Source organism: Lissotriton helveticus, chromosome 3_1 (assembly GCF_964261635.1).
Source record: "Lissotriton helveticus chromosome 3_1, aLisHel1.1, whole genome shotgun sequence".
Taxonomy (NCBI): Eukaryota; Metazoa; Chordata; class Amphibia; order Caudata; family Salamandridae; genus Lissotriton; species Lissotriton helveticus.
Genome location: NC_136061.1, coordinates 1236845078 through 1236868102, shown reverse-complemented (window position 1 = coordinate 1236868102; position 23025 = coordinate 1236845078). Strand labels below are relative to the sequence as shown.

The 23025-nt window shown below is 48.0% G+C and overlaps 1 protein-coding gene across 2 annotated transcripts in view; it reads left to right on the top strand.

Annotated features, from left to right (window-relative positions):
- LOC144823402 (NXPE family member 1-like) overlaps positions 1-23025 on the top strand; it is a 455053-nt gene that overhangs the window by 183339 nt on the left and 248689 nt on the right. The gene's annotated exons all lie outside the window — the stretch shown is intronic.

Sequence of the window (23025 nt, the reverse complement as noted above, 5' to 3'; positions counted from 1 at the left end):
GGACATGAACAACTTCAGACCGTTGTCTAACCTTCCGCTCCTATCTAAAATTCTCGAAAGATGTGTTATCCCTCAGTTAACCCAACACCTAGAGAACATCAATCTACTTGACCCTCACCAATCAGGATTCAGAAAGGGATGTAGCACTGAAACCGCAATCTTAAATGTCCTAGATGATCTTCACATGTCTCTCGACTCGGACCAATGCAGCCTTCTCATCCTACTTGACCTATTAGCCGCGTTCGATACAGTTGACCACTCCCTGCTCCTCAAAGCACTCCAAGAGCGAGCTGACATTGAAAGGACGGTACTTAAATGGTTCTCCTCCTCATTTCATCAGAATAGGTCTCTCTTCCAACTCCTCGCAAGAGGCATTTACGGTCATCAGAGAACTTTTGAAAACCCCCGAACCTCTGGTCACTCACGACAACCCGCGTGAGAAATGCTCGGAACTAGCCTCTTTTTTCAAATCCAAGATAGAAAACATCTTGGCATCCCTCCCTCGGTTAGCCCAGGAGACATCCTCTGTTGGTAATCTAGGGTCTTGGCCAGGGGTGAGGACAGCAGAGTTGGTCTCCTTTGGACCAGTCACCGTGGACGAAGTTCTCGGGGTCTTGGCTACCGTGAAGAGTGGGTCCCCGAGAGACCCGGCTCCGATGAAATATCTGAAGCAGGTAGCCTCTACCATCGGCGGCCCAGTGACGGACCTTATAAATCTATCCTTCACTCAAGGAGTGGTGCCCCCCAGTTGGAAGGGAGCGGTAGTTAAGGCCCTCCTGAAGAAGCCCAGCCTGGATCCCGCCGACCTTGCGAATTTTAGGCCTATTTCCCTACTTCCCGGCCTTAGCAAGGTGGCGGAGAAACTTGTGAATAGGCGCCTATCGGGTTGTCTCGAATCCAACTCTCTTCTGGGTGACTCCCAAACGGGCTTTCGCCCTGGCCAGGGGACGGACACTGCCCTGCTGGCAGTCGTGGAGAATGCCAGGAGCATTTTGGATTCAGGGGGATCGGTGGCAGTGATCCTCCTGGACCTCAGTGCGGCATTTGACACCGTAAACCATCAGGTGCTACTCCAGCGGCTGTCGGGGGTGGGGGTCTCCGGGATGGCCCTGAAATGGCTCGCGTCCTTTTTGGAAGATCGGACGTTCGAGGTCTGGGAAGGCCATGAGAAGTCAACATCGGTCCCTCTCCAGTGTGATGTGCCACAGGGCTCATCGCTGAGCCCCACATTGTTCAACATTTATATGGCCCCACTGGAGAGTGTGGTACTTCCACTGGGTATCAAGATCATCAGCTATGCTGATGATACCCAGTTGGTTGTAGGGCTCCCCCAGTCGGCGAATCAACCCGACCAGCTGCACGCATGCTTGGCCAAGATCTTCACCTGGATGTGCAATTCAGCACTTAAACTCAACGGTGCAAAAACCGAACTGATGATGTTGGGCAACTCCCCTCCCTCCTTGTCCCCAAGTAGCTGGCCTAGCTGTCTGGGAGTGCCACCCACCCCTAAACAGGAGATTAAGAGCTTGGGGGTGTGGCTGGAGCAGGACCTTTCTTTTAAGTCACACGCTAAAAAGACCGCAGGCGTGTGTTTTGGCCTGCTCCGGTCAGCCCGGAAGATCTTACCCCTCCTCCCGATGGCCACTAGGAGGTTATTAATTCAGGGGCTCATCATTTCTCGGCTGGATTACAGCAATGCGCTGTTTCTCGGGGCGCCAGAATCAACTTTAAATAAATTGCAGCTAGTACAAAACGCTGCTGCCAGGCTCTTGATGGACCTTCCCAGGCGGCAATCAGCCCGTCCAGCGCTGAAGGCGCTTCACTGGCTCCCCTGTCAGAGAGAGGGTGAAGTTTAAGGCACTCTGTATGGCCCACAAAATCTTGCAGGGGAAAGGGCCACCTATCCTTCGGGGTATGGTTCAATCTTATAAGGCCCCTCGTGCCCTTCGCTCAGACCACCAACATCTCCTGCAAGTCGCGAGAGTAAGAAAGGCCAGGACTGGCGGTAGAAGATTTTCAGTTAATGTGGCTGTTTTGTGGAATTCCCTTCCGCTTGCCCTGCGCTCCGAAACTGGCACTTTACGATTTTGCAAACTCTTAAAGACCTACCTCTTCCCTGCCTAATGAGTTGTCCCTGTTATGGTGTGTTCTCTGGATGAGCGCTGGGATGCCCAAGGGTAACCACGCGCGATATAAAACTCAATAATAATAATAATTTCACAACCGCTCACAAAGAATAAAAATCAACAACTTCGAGTCCGACCCCCGACCCGTCAGTAGAGGAGTCCCACAAGGGTCAGTTCCCTCTCCTCAACTCTTCAACGTATATATGGAACCCCTTACCACACTTCTAAGGAAGTCTAACATTCCCTTCCACCTCTACGTGGATGATACACAACTCTACCTGGAAACCACCTCGATCGAAGACATCCACAGACTAAACGCCACGCTCAAAGAGGTCCAGCAATGGGTCTCAATGAACCACCTCAAACTCAACCAAGAGAAAACAGAAGTTCTCCTCATCTCAAACACAGAGACAAAAACCCTCAAATCGAAGAATGGCTCAAAGCCTTAGACTCCCTTAATGGGGCTCTCACGCCAACGGACTCTGTGAAATCCCTAGGGATTACCCTCGACTCCAAGCTGGAAATGAAAAAACACATCTCAAAAGCCGCAAAATCCGCATTCCTAAACCTGAAGCTCCTGTACGGAATAAAACCCTTCCTACTTCCAAAAGATCTCTAAAAGGCCACACAGGCGTTGGTGCTTTCCAGAATCGATTATGGAATCGCAACCTTGACCGGTTCAGCAAGATCTCACTTAGGTCCCCTGTCCATGACCCTCAACGCAGCAGCAAGAATGGTCACAGGAACGAAAAAGTTTGAGCACATCTCTCCGGCACTTAGGGAACTGAAGTGGCTTCCTATTGACCAACGAGCCAGCTTTCGCACAGCCTGTCTCACCCATAAAGCCCTGCACACAGGCAAACCTGAATATCTGGCCGCCAAACTCAAAAGGGCCGGTCAGTCCAGGAACCTCAGAAGCTCCAACACGCTTCTACTCATCCCACTAAGAGCTCGGAAACAAAAAAACAGAACTAAATCCCTCGAGGGTAATGCGCCCAAAATTTGGAACTTCATCCCTCCCCACATCAGACTGACCCCCTCCTTCCCGAAATTCAAGATACTTCTAAAAGCCCTCTTCCTAGAGCGCTCTGGACCGTAAAGGGGAACCCAGAAAGGACTGAAGAAGGCTTCTATCGAAATCCCACCACCGGGAGTCATTGAATAAATATTTATTTTTGCTGTTATCAGACAGATGCAATCCTTCCATGAAATGTGAAAGCTAAGTCCAAGAATGGAACACTGTTCTCATACAAAGCAAACATTAAAGGCAACCTTTCAAGTTTACACTCTGTGATAGTGCGGAAGGCAGCAAATATAAACATGCCTTTCATTTTTTACTTTTCTAAGTCCACTTCTGAATGGTTAATGTCTGTTAACCTTTTTATCCACTGTCATAAAGAAGCCCAATATGGTAGGGTATTTATGCATATTTGCGAGGTATTCATGATCGTAGTGACTAATTCGCAAGAAAAATCAGTGTCCATAAACCTATTTGGCTTGGTAGTTTTATGACTTTAAGAGTACTGCACACTTTATTAGCAAGTCCTCACTAGGAAATCAAACCCTTCTTATACAACAATCAGTCCAAACTTATCTAATTTATTAAAACAGACAACTCTCTCTTATATTCCCTTCTCCCAATACACTCTTAGTACAATCTCCATATCAACCCACTAGAATCAGTAGGTCACAAGTTCTCTGTATATTCTTTAGGGCCAGACTAGTTACAAAATGAGCTGCAGCAGGTGTGGTATACGGTACAGAATGAAAACCATATCCAAGTCTGCATTACACTTTTTTATTTTTCCTGCAGCCAAGGACAGATCTAGTAACTTATACTCTCAAGACCCTAACTAAATTTATTTTCCTCCATATTCTCAGCATCCAATCAAGTTTGTTTTTTAAACCAAGAGCACAACTCCATTTTAACTGCCTTTCCTTTTGAAAACTGTCTCATTTAGCTCCAGCCTTCTCCTAGGCGCTAATGCTGCTTCACTTCAAAATGGTTAGAGTGTGGATTGTGGGCCACAGCTATGTTTTTTGGGCCAGCGCTTCTGCTAGAAAGAGTGGCATTGAAAAAGACTTTGATTTGCCTAATGCGGATAGCACTTGGGTTGGCCAGAGAGGGTTGAAGTGACATCAGTCCTGCCTTTGGTTAAAAGCATTGTGGATTCCCAACCCCCTCATCTCATGATTGTGTACTGTGGTGGCAGTGACATAGGCACACCGACTTGGGTAAGACTGAAAATCCTAATAAAAGGATAGCTTTGCACAATTAATGACACTATTCCCTCATACTGTCTTGGTGAACTCCAACATATGCCAAAGGTTAAAATGGAGGAGGTCTAATCAATTCTGTCCACAAAGTCAGGAAACATGTTAATAACACTATTTCTATATTCCTCAGAGACTATAACATAGGCTCTATCAAGAATAACAACCTGCGTTTTGACATGCATGGACTCTATAAAAGTGATGGAGTTCACTTTACAGATGAAGGCAACAGGGTGTTTCTCAACAACTTGTAACTCCGTATCCGGTCTAATATGAAGCTGTCATATATACACACATTGCACAAGAAGGCTCTTGTTAGAGCCACCCTAGCACACAAAATATTGTTAATTTCTTTTATAAATATCATTCTTTTTTTTTTTAAATGAGATATTCGCGACATTGCGATATTAACAAATACATTGAAAAATCGCACAGCTAAAGCAGACTTTCAATATCCACTAGCATATTGTTAATATTTAAACTACATAATTGATTCTACCTATCACACTAAAATAGATCACTATCTATATGAGTCTCTCAAATGTGTCTGTGACAATGTGTAGGAGTGTTTCAGTGGTATATGTGACTGGGGCGTGTAAGTATGTCAGTGAGTCTTTGAGTGGGTGCATGAGTGTCTGAGTGGGTCTGTGAATGAGTGAATAACTGAATGGGTCTGTGAGTGGATGCACAAGTATCTGAATGGATCTGTGAGTTTGTGCATGAGTGTCTGAGTGGGGTTTGTGACTGTGTGACTAAGTCTCTGACTGGATCTGTGAGTGGGTATATGACTTTCTGAGAGGATCTGTAAGTGGGTGTATGAGTCTCAGATTAGGTTTGTCAGTAGGTGCATCCGTCTCTGAGTAGGTGTGTGACTGGGTGAATGAGTCTCTGAGTGGGCCTTTGACTGGCTGCCTCAGTGTCTGACTGGGTCTGTGAGTGGATACATGAGTCTCTCAGTGGTTCTCAGAGTGGGTGTATGAGTGTCTGAGATGTTCTGTGAGCGACTACGTCGGAATTTCAATGGGTCTGTAAGTGACAGTTGGTATTTGTATGGGTCTCTGCGTGAGTGCATGGGAATATTACTGGATCCCTGAGTGAGTGGAAGTGTGTCTCAGTAGATCTGTGAGTGGATGCAGGAGTCTCTGAGTGTGTCTCTGAGTGGGTGTGTGAATGTCTGATTGGGTCTGTGAGTGAGTGGGGGAATGCCTCTGTGACTCTCTAAGATTGTGATAGAGGTTTGAGTTGGTCAGTGAGTATGTGTCTGTGAGTGGTTGCATTAAAATGTTAGACTGCATCTGTGGGTCTGTATGTCCCTGAGTGAGTGTGCATACATTTCTTAGTGGGTGTGTGAGTGTATAACTGGGTCTGTGAGTAGGTGCATTAGTGCCTAAGTGGGTATTTCAGTGGGCACACCTGCATGGGTCTCTGAGTGACTGCATGAGGATATGAGTGGGTCTCTGAGTGAGTGCATGAGTGTCTGAGTGGATCTGTGAGTATATTGGTCAATCTCTGAATGGGTGTGGGACTGGGTGTGTGAATCTCTGAGTAGGTCTGTGTAACGATTGAAAGCAGCGCAAGAAATCGCACGCGCCACTAACCTGAATCCTATGCCCAGCAGGAACGACTGGATGACTGTCCTCGCAACCTCACACCGCACGTCACCCAACAATGGGACAATCACCGCTATTGGAGCGAGCACAGCCGGAGGCCGCAAGGGAGAACAGAGGGATGGATGAGGGGTCTTCTAAGCTTCTCAGGACAAGATCCAGAGCCAGCGGCTTTACTGGGAAGACCTCCCTGAAGGTGGGTGAAAAGATGTAGAGAGGATAATGTACTTCCGCACTGACTTGAATATCCCCACCTCCCCAGTGTTCCGGGACTTACCACTGATGTAAGTGAGCTTTCCGTGAAAGAAGTCTGTAGATACAATGAATACAGGAAAGTCTGCTCCACAATTGGCGAAAAGTTACTGCACTTTCCAACCAAGCTCCTGTAACGGATTCCTGAGGATGGAACTCTCCTCGGCACTAGTTTAGCAAAGTACTGTGTACAAGAAACCCAAAATACTCCTTTTGGAATGTATGTGGATGTGGGCTCAATGACGCCCGTAATACAGGAAGCCAACGTATAAACAAATCAGAAAATGTGCGAACCGCACTATACCCTCTTCCAGGCTTTGAATCAAGAACTACAAACAAGGTAAATGGAAGAGAGCGAGCCCGCTCTCCTCACTGCTTTTCCCAACAAGCGCGGCTCTGTTATACTCACAGGGACGTGCTGGGAAGCTGTCTCCTCACTGCTCTTCCCAACAAGCGCGGCTCTGTTATACTCACAGAGACGCGCTGGGAATCTGATAGTCTGACCACGCAGGCACTTCGTCGTCGCGGCGGGTGTCTGCACAACTGACCACGCAGGTACTTCGTCGTCGCGGCGGGTGTCTGCACAACTGACCACGCAGGCACTTCGTCGTCGCGGCGGGTGTCTGCACAACTGACCACGCAGGCACTTCGTCGTCGCGGCGGGTGTCTGCAAGCTTGACAAACAGGCTAGTCAAAAAACTCCAAGGCAGGGTCTCCAAATCCGAAAACAACATGGAACAAACCAGGAACAGGATTGACAAGCCCCGTTTTGTTCAAGGGGAGGAGCTTAAGTAAGTTCTTCCCATTGTGCAGCCTCCTGGCGCCGCTTGGCCTTCTGGGACTGGTAGTTTTTCTGAACATGTCTGAAAACGTAATGTCTGTGGCGACTTGCCGCTCTGCCAAGGGCGATCGCTACAGAACCCCCCCTCGAGGACTGCCGTCCCGGCGGTCGTCCCGGCTTTCCAGGGTAGCGTTCATGGAAAAGCGCAACCAAATCAGGACAATGTAAGTGGTCCGCTGGTTCCCATGAGCGGTCTTCGGGACCGTAGCCCTTCCACTCGACCAAATACTGGACCCGACCCCGCACCACACGGGAATCCAAAACGGACTCCACTTCGTACTCCTCCTGCCCTTCCACTTCCACAGGACCAGGGCGCTCAGGCAACCGGACACTCGGGAGGCAAGGCCGTAGAAGTGAGACGTGAAAAACCGGATGTATGGACCAAGACACAGGCAGAGAGAGTTTCATGGCCACGGTATTGATCACCTCACAGATACCATATGGCCCTATGTATTTAGGTTTCAGTTTGTTCGCTCCTCTCAGGTGTAAGTTACGAGTGGAAAGCCAGACTTTATCTCCTACCTTGTACACGGGCTCCTGGGTTCTTTTCTTATCGGCATACGTCTTCTGGGCGTCCTGAGCCTTCTTCAGATTGTTCCGAGCCTCTATCAGTACGGCGCGGAGATGCTCATGGTGTTCCTGGATGGTGGGAACCAAGGAAACACCAGGCCACTCGAAAGGGAGCATGTTCGGGTGGAATCCGTTCAAACAGAAAAAAGGAGAACATCCCAGAGTGGAATGCACGGCGTTATTGTACGCAAATTCCGCCAACCATAACAAGGTGGTCCAGTTGGTTGTGTTCTGTAAGGTGAAACAGCGTAGGTATTGTTCCAGGGTTTGGTTTAACCGTTCTGTCTTACCATCCGTTTGTGGATGGTAGCTGGATGATAGGCGAGCGTCTATCTGGAGGATGGTACAGAGCGCCTTCCAGAAATGAGAGGTGAATTGCGTACCCCGGTCTGTTATCACCACATTCGGAAGTCCATGCAGACGTACAATGTTTTGCAAAAACACCTTCGCTAATTCTCCGGAGGTAGGCAAACCCGGTAGGGAGATGAAGTGGCCCATCTTGGTGAGATGATCTACCACCACCAAGATGACTGTTTGCTTCTCACAAGGAGGCATTTCTACAATAAAATCCATGGACAAGGTATGCCAGGGTTTGGACGGGATGGGTAGAGGGCGCAGCAATCCTGTTGGTTTAGCATGAGATGATTTACCTTGCGCACAAACCGCACAGCTTTTTATGTAGTCCTTCACATCAGTCCGGACGCTGGGCCACCAAAAGGACCGTTCCACCGTAGAGAGTGTCTTGTACACACCCATGTGTCCTCCCAGTACTGAGTCATGGGCCCATTCCATCACCTTGGTTTGCAGCTCAATGAGGGGAACATATAATGCATGGTGATGATACGCTAAGTGATCCTTTTCACAGCGATGATCTGGCTCTTCAAGGACCCATGCGGGTATATCTAGGTCAGCGAGGGCGATTTTAACGTCCTCAAGAAAGTCGTCTGAGGTGATCAAAGCAATGGAGGCCTCGATGTTCTCGACGCCCTGCAGTATTGAGGGTGATTCAACAGGTCTCCCTGTGTCATCCTCTCCCAACCGAGAGAGAGCATCCGCCTTACCATTCCGAGTTCCAGGTCTATATCTGATAACGAAGTCGAAATCGGAAAAGAAAAGGGTCCATCTCAATTGACGGGGCGTCAAGGCTTTTGCGGTTTTCAAAAACAGAAGATTGCGATGGTCCGTAATGATCTCCACGGTATGCACAGTTCCAAGGAGGTAATGCCTCCACTCTTCGCATGCTCTTTTAATAGCCAGAAGCTCCTTGTCCGTGATGGTATAGTTCATTTCACAAGGAGTGAGCTTCTTTGAATAAAACGCCACCGGATGAAGCTGTCCAGTAGTAGGGTGACGTTGCGACAATATTCCGCCAAGAGCATATTGGGAGGCGTCTGTTTCGAGTATGAAAGGCAACTGGGGGTTCGGATGTCGAAGGATGGGTGCTTGTGTAAATCTCACCTTGAGGGTTTGAAAGGCCTTTTCTGCTTCTTCTCCCCATTTGAACGATACGTTCTTCCGCAAGAGAGACGTGATGGGATGGATGATCTTGGAAAAGTCCTGGACAAAGCGCCTATAATAATTGGCGAAACCAAGAAAACTCTGAACGGATTTGATAGTCTGCGGCGTCTTCCAGGAGAGTATGGCCTCAACCTTTCTCATGTCCATCCTAAATCCTTGGGCATCGATCACATAACCCAGAAACGCCACTTGTTTGACGTGAAAAAGACATTTTTCAAGCTTGGCGTACAAAGAGTTTCGTTGCAGTCTCTCCAACACCTCCTTGACGTGTGTGATGTGCTCTGAGAGGGAGGCAGAGTACACCAGAATGTCGTCAATATAGACGATACAGAAAGACTCCAAACACCCCCGCAACACCTCATCCATAAAAAACTGGAAGGCGGCGGGGGCGTTGCACAGTCCAAACGGCATCACTCGATACTCATAGAGGCCGAATTTGGTTCTGAAGGCCGTTTTCCACTCGTCCCCAGTCTTTACTCGCACGAAATGGTAGGCCCCTCGAAGATCGAGTTTGGTGAAGTACCGCGCCCCTTTGAGTTGGTCCATAAGAACGGGTATCAAGGGCAATGGGTACCGGTTTTTTACCGTCACCCGGTTGATGGCTCGGTAATCGATGCATGGACGCAACTCCTCACAGTCCTTCTTGGGGATGAAAAACATAGGCGACGATACAGGGGACGTGGAGTGTCTAATGAACCCGGTGGCCAAATTGTCATCAATATAGGTTCGTAGATACTGTGTCTCCTTTTCGGTTAAGGCATACACTCTGCTGCAGGGGAGATCCGCACCTGGAACAAGGTCCACACGGCAATCGTATGCCCTATGTGGAGGCAGGTGAGTGGCTTTTTTCTTATCGAACAAAGAGGCGTATTCGTGGTATTCCGCCGGTAAAACCGTGGCACAGCAGAACCTGTCAACTGAGCAGGCCCCAGCTAAGCAAGAGGCAGGTGAGGGTTCCGGAACACTGTGGAGATGGTCTCTGTTCTGGCAATGTTCATGGCAGTATTTGGATGTCATCCTTACTGTGCGGGTTGACCAGCAAACGGAAGGGTCATGTAAAGTAAGCCAAGGCATGCCTAAGATGAGCCGGAATTGTGGGGCGTCTATGAGGTCGAATTGGATGTATTCGTAGTGACGGGCTCCATATTCCATCAGCAAGGCCAGGGTATGTTGGGTCACTGGTCCTGATGACAAGTCTGTGCCATCCACAGCTTTGACCATCTCGGGCGTTGTTTTCTTGTCACAGGGAATACCCATTCTTCTTGCATAAGCTTGATCGATATAGTTCCCTGTGGCCCCTGAATCCAACAGAGCGTCAACCAGGAAAGGTTTCTGATTTGCCACCTGCAGGGTTACGTTTATATTCATGTGCGCAACTGCAGGGTGAAGGGTGTTCGCTACGTAGGGGGAGACCGGAGGAGACTGGAGTCTTGAATCAGTGGTCTCTTTCTGATCCAAGACCATTAGTTTTCCGACGGCTCTTCCGTTCTCAGGGTGGCCTGTGTTCTGGGAAATACATTCCTTCCGGAATTAGAAGCCCGAGCCCTACAATCGTTAACGAAATGCCCGCTTTTTCCACAGTACATGCATAGTTTGAGTCTTCTTCTCCGGTCCTTTTCTTCTTTGGTAAGGGGGCCCCGTATTCCTCCTATTTGCATGGGTTCTGGCCCCTCTTGGGGCTTGGCTTTTTCCTCACCCGCTTGTCGGGATCTGACCATGGGATAGGAGAACCGAGAGTCCCCTCTGCTCCGATCACCTCTCCGCTCCAACAATCGATGATCCAGTTGGACTGTTAAATCAATAAGTTCTTCACATGTGGAGGGCAATTGCACCACCTGTGCTAATACGTCCTTCAATTCCCCCCGAAGACCCTGATAGAATAGAGAGATCCGTTTCTGAGCCGGCCAATCTGTTTCTACTATGAGTCGGTTGAAAGTCGTAATATAGGACAATAGATCCTGTGATCCTTGGCGTAAGGTCATTAGCTCCCGGTCCAATGATAACATGTGGGACTTTCTGTCGAACAGTTTACGCATTTCGAGGCAGAAATCGGCAAAATTATGTAATATGGGATCATTCCGTTCCAACAAAGGAATGGTCCAACCGGATGCGTTCCCTCACATATATGACATAACGAAGGCTGTCTTAGATGATTCATCCTGAAAGACTTGAGGCTTGCAGAGGAAATGAAGGCGACATTGGTTTAGAAAGGTCTCAAACTTTTTGGGATCTCCGTAAAACCTTTCGGGAGGAGCCAGAGGTATGCCATGGGTCTGCAGTATATGTACTGTAGGGGCGGCGTCTGCGGACGTAGAAGGGGCTGCAAAGGTTCCTCCAGGTTGGTACGATGGAGGAGGGGGCAAGGTAGCAGGTCGTATCAAAGGCTTGACACTAGGCTCTTTATGGGCAAGATCAGACATTTCTCTACGTAAGTCCGACACTTCCTTGTATAACGCTTGGTTTTCAGCACGAGATGTTTGGACCTCGCTTTGTAACTCCGAGAAGCTTTCCAACAAGGAGGTGAGTATGGTGTTTGTATCCATCGTCCAGGCTGGTTAGCGTTCTTGGGCTTGTCAATCTGTAACGATTGAAAGCAGCGCAAGAAATCGCACGCGCCACTAACCTGAATCCTATGCCCAGCAGGAACGACTGGATGACTGTCCTCGCAACCTCACACCGCACGTCACCCAACAATGGGACAATCACCGCTATTGGAGCGAGCACAGCCGGAGGCCGCAAGGGAGAACAGAGGGATGGATGAGGGGGTCTTCTAAGCTTCTCAGGACAAGATCCAGAGCCAGCGGCTTTACTGGGAAGACCTCCCTGAAGGTGGGTGAAAAGATGTAGAGAGGATAATGTACTTCCGCACTGACTTGAATATCCCCACCTCCCCAGTGTTCCGGGACTTACCACTGATGTAAGTGAGCTTTCCGTGAAAGAAGTCTGGAGATACAATGAATACAGGAAAGTCTGCTCCACAATTGGCGAAAAGTTACTGCACTTTCCAACCAAGCTCCTGTAACGGATTCCTGAGGATGGAACTCTCCTCGGCACTAGTTTAGCAAAGTACTGTGTACAAGAAACCCAAAATACTCCTTTTGGAATGTATGTGGATGTGGGCTCAATGACGCCCGTAATACAGGAAGCCAACGTATAAACAAATCAGAAAATGTGCGAACCGCACTATACCCTCTTCCAGGCTTTGAATCAAGAACTACAAACAAGGTAAATGGAAGAGAGCGAGCCCGCTCTCCTCACTGCTTTTCCCAACAAGCGCGGCTCTGTTATACTCACAGGGACGTGCTGGGAAGCTGTCTCCTCACTGCTCTTCCCAACAAGCGCGGCTCTGTTATACTCACAGAGACGCGCTGGGAATCTGATAGTCTGACCACGCAGGCACTTCGTCGTCGCGGCGGGTGTCTGCACAACTGACCACGCAGGTACTTCGTCGTCGCGGCGGGTGTCTGCACAACTGACCACGCAGGCACTTCGTCGTCGCGGCGGGTGTCTGCACAACTGACCACGCAGGCACTTCGTCGTCGCGGCGGGTGTCTGCAAGCTTGACAAACAGGCTAGTCAAAAAACTCCAAGGCAGGGTCTCCAAATCCGAAAACAACATGGAACAAACCAGGAACAGGATTGACAAGCCCCGTTTTGTTCAAGGGGAGGAGCTTAAGTAAGTTCTTCCCATTGTGCAGCCTCCTGGCGCCGCTTGGCCTTCTGGGACTGGTAGTTTTTCTGAACATGTCTGAAAACGTAATGTCTGTGGCGACTTGCCGCTCTGCCAAGGGCGATCGCTACAGTCTGTGAGTGGGTGCATGAATTCCTGACTGGGTCTCTGAGCTGGTACATTAAAATCAGAGTGGGTCTGTGGGTGGGTGTATGGGTCTCTGAGAAAGTGTTTGAGTGAGCGCAGAGGTTTGTGAGTGGATCTGTGAATGGGTGTCTAAATGGGTCTGTGAGCATGTGCATGAGTCTCTGAGTGGGTTTTTGTGTGAGTGTCTTAGTGGGTCTATGAGTGGATTCATGAATATCTAGTGCAACTCTCAGTTGGAGCACCAGTCTGGGGGGGGAGGTGGCTCAGTGGGTATGGGAGTGCCTAATGAAACTGAGGGTGGATATATAAGCAGATCTATTTATATATATTTTTTTTTCAGTGTATTTCAAATTTGTCACAAACTATATCCACAAATGTGTTATGATGTTACACAGGGGTTGCGCTAATGGTCGCTGTGAATTCATAAATATAGTGAGTGTAGAAAAAACCTTATTTGAGGGCAGATGCAACCTGACCCCTTATGTCACTTCAGCCCTTAGGTTTCCACCCAGCGGACTGCTGCGAAGAGGTAAAATGGCAGCCACAACTCTCTGGTCAGGTTGCGGACAGGCAATTATAGCATTCCTGGGGCGTTTCTTGGGAGCCGTGCAAGATGGCGGTGTTCTAGCAGGGCTCTAGCGCTCGATTCCGTAGCGCCCTAATATGCGCACATACATCCTGCCAAACTCTACGAACCTGTGAAGGGGTGGAACAATGAGGGATCACGAAAGACACAGGGTTGCAGGAAAAAAGACCTCACCAGTGAACTTTCAGTACCGGCAACAGTGAGGCCTATGAGCCGGGAGCACGTGCATCAGTCTCGGAATGGAAGAGGAGACGCAAGAGGTAACGCTCATGGGTCATGGCATGAAAGTCAAGCCACGGTTGTCGGCGGAGCCCCGCCCCCGAGACCTGTTGAGTTACCGCGAGTACCCATAAACTGAGCGGGCGGGATAGCTGTCACCAGACAGGGAAACTGAGGCCGGCGGCCTGTGGACGAGCTGCGGTCTCCACTGCAAAGACTCTGGGCCCCAAGTGACGGCCCTAATTGCGCAAACCCCCCAGGTACTGATCAGCTTGCACACGACAAAGAAGGTGAGCCGCAGCCGCAAAATCGAGGAGGCTGCAGGAGTCGCAGACTCGGCATGTACAGCGGAGGGGAGGCCAGTCTGGGAAGCAAGATCCTGTACACCATAGTGTGCAGTGTGGGGTAAAAGCCATGCATACTGGGCAGAAGACGGGAGAGGTACCCCCGCCCTCTCAATGCCCCAATCTTTGAGTGAGGAGCACCTTGAAAAGGCAAACATCATACCCAGTGGCAAAGAAGTGTGTTGGCTACATAAGAAAGCAATGGTGCAAGAGAAGCTGCGGCAGTGGGGGCGTCTAAAGAGTGGCTTAGGACACTACTGTACAGAAAGGCGCACTGAAGGCAGAGGAGAGGACTAGTCAAACCAGTATGCTGCGCCCACCGATGCGATGGAGCTGATCACGCTGTATAAGTCACAGGAAACGCAGAGGGATTATAAGGCTGCGTCTAGGGCCTGAAAGTGGTGAGATATGCCTAGAAAGAACTGGTCAGGGATCCTCTGGCCAGCAGTGGAGAATGCTATACTGTCCGTGACGTAGGTCGACTCATAACCGCGATCCTAGGAGCTATTCTCAAACCTGCATAGCCCAACTGGCAAGAAACTTAGTGAAGCTGAGTGAAGCTCCCGGGTAAAACATCTCAGTGGGATGGAATCTTCAGAAACAGCTGCAGTGTTAACAGACACTACACAGGGAACTCAGATGAAGCCCAAGGGGCATGCCGGGGCACAGACTAAAAAAAATGGACAAGTATCCGGTCTCCAGACAAGCGGCGGCAGACCAGAACCAGCGGCCAGAAGAGACTCCGGAATCCTCATTGAGCGCAACAATGGCATCCATTGCGGATTTGAAAGGGACCGTAGATCCCAAAACAGATGCTGTGTCTGTGGACCTCAACCTTCTGCATGCGGATCTCCATAAAATGGGTGATAGAGTTGCTGCAACAGAGACGGAGGTGGCGCACCTACAGACCAGTACAAAGAGTCTGGAGAAACAAGTTTAGACCCTTAAAAAGCAGCAAGAAGCTATGGCAGCTAAATTGGAAGATCAAGAAGGGTGGGCACAAAGGAATAATATAAGAGTGATGGGGGTGCCAGAGAGTATGGAGGGGCCGAGCATCGATTTGTTCCTGGAGGACTTAATCCTAAATCAATTAAAGCCAAAGCGACTCTCCAGTTACATTACTATAGAACAGGTGCACAGAGCACCTATCCCCAAGCCAAAGCCGGGTGCCCCACCTAGAACAATCATTGCACGGATTCTTAACTTTCGTGATAGGGTCACTATCCTACAGACAGCACGTCCTGTACCATGAGAATGCGGTGATCCGCTTTTTTCGGACTTCACATTGAAAGTTCAACGGCAGCAATGGACCTTCGAGGGTGTCAAGAGAGAACTGCGGGCTAAAGATATCAAGTATTCTATGGTGTTTCCAGCAAAACTGAGAGTAGCTGTTGAAGGGGAAACCATGGTATTTTAACTCCACATAGGAAGCCTGGGAGTGGCTGGAAGGGTTGCTTACAGTGGGCCACAGCTCCCAACGTGAGGGGAGATGAGGTCAGCAAAATGACAGCCAAGGAGAACAGTGAGAGGGGGAATACATGCCTGGGAAAAGGGTACATACGGATGGTGGGTCTGGAAAACAAGGTCACTGCTGACGTCCCACAATGGAGACTGTATACAAGAGGCTGTATGTCATAATATAGAAGGAAGGGGGTAGGTTGATTATAAGAAGAGTGGGCATACAACCACAAAGACTAATAACTGGTCAAAGACCAGATATGTTGTCGGCAGGACTAAAAATGGGGAAGGGGGATCTTGGTGCGGGCCAGGACTCGGACAGTGAGCTAATCTGTTCGGCACCTGCCAACCCCAGACTAGTTATCAGTTTAAGGGTGACGGGCACTCTGCGAGTCGGGGAGTTGGGTGGTTGTTAAACCCACCAGCAGGGTAGTAGGGAGGGGGGTAGTTATAGTTGGGATATACTGTGTTTTTTGTGTTATTGTTTTGACAATGTTTTTAATTTATTATGGAAATGTCAGTTAAGGGTATTAGGACAGTACACCGGGAATGGAGTTACGGGGCTAATGCATGCATTGGTACTACAGATGTTGTTGTACCCCAAGGGGAAAGTCAGAGTATAAAAGGGCAGCACTGTGTGTAACACCGGATCACCACTAGACGTAGAATCATGTCGTAGAATGTGAATACTTTGGGCAATCGTATCAAATTCACAATAGTCCTGCAGTTCCTGCACCGACACTCCCCAGATCTGGTGCTGCTCCAAAAAACACACATGAAGGGTAATAAATATAGAGCGCTAGACAGATATGTTTACAAACTCGCCTCTCATGCTGGCTATACAACCGGCTCGAGAGGAGTGGGGATACTGGTTAAGGCAGCCCTCCCATTGGCAGTGGGGGACATTTGGCATGACTCCCTGGGGTGATTCGTGGTACTCACGTGGCAGTGGGAGGGACAGAATATCAAATTGTCTCATGTTACATACCACTGGGCCTGCAATCAGAGGCGTTTTTGGCGCTGGGGGCCCTGTTAGTGGACCTCCAGCCAGGATGCCTTGTGTTGGGGGGTTGACATGAACTCCACAATTGAGCCAGGGAGAGAGAGAAACTTCGGCAAGCAGGTGGCGAGGGGTAGAGCCACTCTGGGCGTTCACAGAGGCCATGGGCTTGATAGGTTTATGGCGAATACACAATCCAGAGTCAGGCAATATACCTTCTACTCAGCAGCACATGGCAGCTACACTTCCTTAGACTATGTCTTAACACACAAGGGGAGTGAGGCATGGTTCAGCAATGCTCGAATTGGACCGTGAGGTATTTCGTACCTCTCACCGCTGAAGGTGGCTATGCGGTGTCCAGTAAGGGCTAACATATTACGGCCTAGAATAAGCCCCTGGTTTTTTAAGAACAAAGAAGTAACTGAACAAACCAAAGAAAGGGCACAACTCTATTTTCAGGAAAATATGGGAACAGTGGCGTCGGCATGTACACTATGAGAAGCTTTCAACCCAGTCATAAGAGGACACATCCAGGCGCAGATTGGGGGTAGTAATAAAGAAAAACTGATACAATGGGATGCAGTAGAAGTAGAAGTGGCCACACTGGGGGCCTGAATAGTGGAGGGAGAGAGGGCTGACCGACTGTTGTCCCACCGCCTGGACATTAAATAGCAGGAAATTAGGGATATTGCCAGCAATACCGCGAGGGCGGTCACATTAGCCACACAAGGACGAATATATGATTTGGGAGACAAGGCCAACAAAATGATTGCCTGGTTGGAAAAGAGGTACAGGGAAAGAAATTGGGTGGCGGAGATCTGCGACTCCCGAGGGATAGACACAATACTGGCGAGGAGATAGCGAGGGTTTTCGCAGACTACTGCAAAGCGATATATACATCTATTCCCGTCAGATCAGAAATGGACTGTTGGGAATTACTAGCCGAGATGAGGCTCCCGGTACTGCTGGACGAGGACAGGGAAGACATTGAGAAAGATATTACAATTGAAGAGATAACAGGAGCCATACAGGACTTGCAGGCCAGGAAGGCCCCAGGACCAAACGGGCTGCCTGTGGAGTTATTCAAGTGCACGGTGAGCATGCTAGCGCCACATCTCCTGGAATTGTTCAAAGAGGCCAGGGAAGGAGGCTGTCTGCCACAAGACCAACGAACAGCTACCATTGTAGTAATCCCTAAGGTGGGCAAACCACCAGAACAGTGTGGCTCACACAGGCCCATATCATTACTGAATGTGGAAGTCAAAATCCTGACTAAGGTCTTGGTGAGCCACCTTTTGGGGCCGATCAGGACTGTGATACACCTCGATCAATCCGGATCAGCACCAGACTCAATCTCAGATGTCTATATGGGGTGATGCAGCTGATAAAATCCCACCCTTGGGCGGAGGCAGCCCTGCTGTCCTTAGACGCACACATGGCTTTCGACAGTATCGAATGGCACTATCGTTTTGCAGTTCTAGGCTGATTTGGGTTTGGTCCTTGCTTCCTGTTCTGGATCAAACTGTTGTATAAGAAACCATTGGCTAGGGTTCAAGTGAATGGCACTGTCTCCCGTTCCATTGCCCTCCATAAGGGGACAAGACAAGGGTGCCCACTCTCCCCCATCCTGTTTGCACTGATGCTAGAGCCACTTGCGGCATGGGTGAGGGAAGTTCTATTGGTGCCCGGAATAGCAGGGGGCGGGCCTTGGAAAGAACGAATATCCCTGTATGCGGACAACATCCTTCTATATGCAACAAAACCCGGCTTTACAATAAACAGGTTATTACAGATTTGTCACTTATTTGGGGATATTCACGATATCAAATCAATTGGGACAAGTCCCTTTTGTTTATGCTCTTGGTTTGTCCCCTGCTCTAGGGTGAGAAATAAAACTCCAAGTCAAAGATAGTTTTAAATACCTGGGCATCATCATTACCAGGACGGAAGCAGGATTTACTAAAGGAAGCCTGTTGCCCCATTTAGAATGCTCCTGGAGGGATGTAACCCACTGGAGGGCATTGCTGATCTCCCTGATGGGGAGAGCAGTTTTGTTCAAAATGATGACACTACTGCGTATGCTCTATGTCATCCAAACTACTCCGTATCCCGTCCCGGACTGATATTTTAGGAAAGTGAATAGCGTACTGCGTAAACTGCTGTGGGATGGGGGTGTGGCACGAATTGCACTGACCAAACTTCAGAGAGGGGTTTATGAGGGTGGCCTAGCAGTACCAGATCACCATAAATACTATTGAGCATCACAACTAATGATCATTAACGATTGGGTATTTTCAGACAGAAATGACTCCCCATACCGGGTGGATCACTGGCTAAATGGGATCAGAGGATATCCAGGAGTGCTATATCGAAGGGCACAGAGGAAATGCATGCCCCCACACATGAAGATTGTGTTGGAGGTGTGGATGAGGGCCAAAAAATGTCTCCGGTGGGACAATAAATTGACCGAACAACCCCCACTATGGGACAGTGATATGCTGCGGAAGGCGGGCAACCTACAGGGCTTTGGTAAGTGGAAACAGCTAGATATAGTACACTTTGGCGATGTATGTAGGGGCCAGGTGATAATTTTGTTTGAAGATCTCCAAAGGGAATACCAGTTGGCTGATGCGGAAAGATAAGTACATGCAGCTAGGGCACGCATTGCGGAGGCACATGAGAGAAGGGGAACAAATCTCTGAATATAGTCCACTAGCGGACTGACTCATACTAGTTTCTATCCCAGAAAAGGCCTTATCCTGCACATACAGGAAGATCATCATTAATTCCCCCGATCCACTGAGGGCCTTGCAGGAGAGTTGGGAGGCAGACATCGGTTTACTAGAAGATGTTGACTGGGGAGAGGCCATGCAGAGCCCAAGGCAATCCGGGTGAGATTCAGGTTAATAGAATTAAGAATTTTACATAGGTCCTATTTCATCATGCAGAAGATAGGGCGCACCCTACGGATCGTTGTATGCCGGGTTGTGATCAAAGCGGTACCTTTTTCCACATTATCTGCAAGTGCCCAGCCATACAACAATTTTGGGGGCGGGTGGTACGAGTAATGTCGGAGGTGATTGGACAGACCGTGCCTCTGGAGGCAAGATGGCATTTATCCCTTGTGTAATCGGGGATCAGACGTGGCCGAAGTATCAGAAAATTTGGCTATCAGTGGCTGCGATGGTGGCCAAGAGAAACATCGCCAGAGCATTGGGGGCTGCCCTCCCCCCGACAGTAGGCCAATGGAAGGCAGATCTTGATTGGTACTGTGCAGCAGAAAAAACAATATATGAGGTTAGGGGTTGCCCCAAAAAATGGTAGAAAGTGTGCAACCATACAGGAATCCATGAAGGAGATGAGGGAGGGAGGGCAGACAGGGAGTTAGAGCGGGGTGGGAACGGTCACCCTAAAATAGTGGGGAGGGAGATTGGAGTTCCACTCTGATTACTGCAGCAAAACATTGAATCTGATGTAACAGTGGCTGTATTTATGCCTTCAGGCGATCGTTAATGTAACACTGTATTCTGTAACTGACATATGTTTAATAAAAAGATTTAAAAAATATATAATGGCATTCCTGTTGGCATACGCATTCACAATAAATTGTGAAATCATTGCAAATTGGCCACAATCACAGATTTCCTTATTTATTTCCCTTAAATGTCCCAACAACTACTGAATGGATTTACACCGTGCAACTGAAAGCATGATCTGCAAACCAAAATCTACCTTCTTGCCAAATTTGCTGTAATTCCGTCCAGTGGTTTGTGCTGCATGCATATTTAAAATCTTTATTAGAAATAACATCAGAAACTCAACTTTTTTGACCCCCTTTTTTCACAGCTACCTCTTGATCGGTTACCCCAAAACTTTTCATGCAGAATAAAATTTACCAGGCACTTCATCAAAAGGTGCCAAAGATATAGGCAAGTCAAAAAGCTCTTTTCCTATATAAACATAGTCCTACCTATAACTACCTACTGGGCCTTGAGGCTCCCCCCACGTTCCCATAAGTGCTGGGCGGTGGCGTGGAATGGGGGAGGGGCAGTGTGGGGGTAGCCAAATGCAATGCAGCGTGCACAACAACATTTGTTTTACTGATTTAATTGTTTACTTACCTGCATTCATCCGTATTCAGGTGCTTACTACCCCCCTACCCCTCCCCCTCCCCATGCCACCGCCCAGCAGCACTCCCACCAGGAGCCACTACTGCTCACAGACCCACTCAGAGACTCACATAGCCACTCACGGACCCACTCAAGAGACTAACGCACCCACTCACAGACCCAATCAGACCCATGTGCACTCACTCACAAACTGACTCACACACATATGGAGGTACTCACAAACCCACTCAGACACTCTCACACCTACTCACAGGCCCACTGAGACAGTTATGCACCCACTCACACACACAGTGAGACACTTATGCACCCATTCCTAGATGCATACACACACTCACATACCAACTCAGACACCCATTGAGGAACTCCTCACGCACTCCCCCACACACCCACTGAGACATTCAGGTACTCATTCACACACTCACTCTCAAAGGTTACAGGTTACAGTTAGGAAATAAAATTAAAATAAACCTTAGAAATGTTTTACAATGTTGAAAAACGAATACCGCACCACCATATCATCAATGGTGTAATAAAATGATTAGAACTCGAGCGTTTGAAGAGGCATATGCTAATCAAGCAGGGTCAATAAGGCTGGTTATTTGGTTGTTAATGACCTTGTGCAGCAGTTTCTTATTTATAGCATCAGATTGTCCAGTACCAAATGCCACACAGGCTGGTGCACTGACCTATCTAGAGAACCCTGAACTTTGTCAGCAATTATGTGTAGAGTAATTTCATGGTAGTAAACATGTAGTTCATTAACCTATGTGTGCTGTGACTTACAGAGATATTTTGTTTTTGTATGAAAAGACTGACTGTGTCCTATCGTAAGTAAATGTCAGTGCTTTCCCATGCCTCACCTTGTGCCTAAGTTTTAGTACTTCATAGAAAAGAAGTGTTGCAAATAAAACTCTATGGAAACAGGAAAGAAGGTGTAGGGGAGGAAGAATCAATGGAAGGTGCCTGTGGACTTCCGAAGGTCCACTAATATATCTGCAGTTTGTCAGTTACTTAATTTGAAACACAGCATATTATTATGCAATATTATGTGTAGTAATTAAAATATTATATGTATGTATAAAGTTTGCAGTAATCACACCCGTACAGGGGTGTGGCATTTAAAAAAATATCTACTTGTCTATGGGGCAGGTTGCTTCATAAATCTACTTGTCCTGTAACAAAATCCACTTGTCCCTTTGGTGCCATGTAGTGCGGCGACAAATTATGGCAGCAATCTCATTATATAAGAGCACTGATATAGCCTCTCGGAATATGCCAGGGTTCATACCATAGTATTGTTTGAATACTTGCAATCCCCATACGTTGCCATGTTCCGCAGATCTACATACTGGGGCTGAAGGTAGTGGTAAGCAATAGTTCCAGCGTTAGAATGCCCTTTTGAGTCTGTGCAAACCTACTAACTTGCATGTTTTAAAGGTTTTCAACAACTCTTCTCTAATCTTTTCCCATTCTGATAAATGTTGGAAATTTACTCCTGACAATGGCAGATGTAAACCTTCTTCCAGAGCTCGGAAAAAAGTGGTTGGAGGGAAAGTGAACTTGCAAACCCTCAGATTTTCGCATGAGCAAATCTACACATGCATATTTGCTCATGCTGAAATGCACTTCACAAATATTTTCTAGAAATACAATTTCTTGTCCTGCTTCTGTAAATTCTTGGGAATTCATGAAAGCCGTATAGCTCCACTTAATGCAAGGACATATACCATGGGTGCATTTTCGAGACTTACCTTAATAATTGGCCCCTAATTTGATCTTGTGTTGACCATGACCTTTTGCGTTTATTAAAATTCTGTCTCTCTCTTTGTATCGGCTGGCTTCACTGTGAGTGACAGCATTCTGCTCTTTCACCAGGAGCATATCAGCACACAAAGTAGTTTAGTTCAGTGCTAGTAACTACTGTGGCATTGTGTGCTTTTTGAGACCAAAAACTATTTTTGCTTTTGCCAAGGTTTGTTTTAATGGTGAGGGCCCGACAGTTTTACAAAAACCATGCCAAAACAATTCACACATTGACAAAACTAAAAAACTGACCACCAGTTTCAGACCTACTGGCTTTGCCAATATTTGTATTTTTTTTTTAACCATAATCTTATTGAAACTGCTTACACTGATTTTCCATTATGAATATTTTTGGGGAATACTAGCATGCATCAACACGTTACTAAAAGATGCAGCAAAGAAATAGTACCCGAAATTTTACAGTAGTTTAGCTAAATGTTTTTTTCCCTGCTTTCACTTTTTCATGAACATTTTATTTTG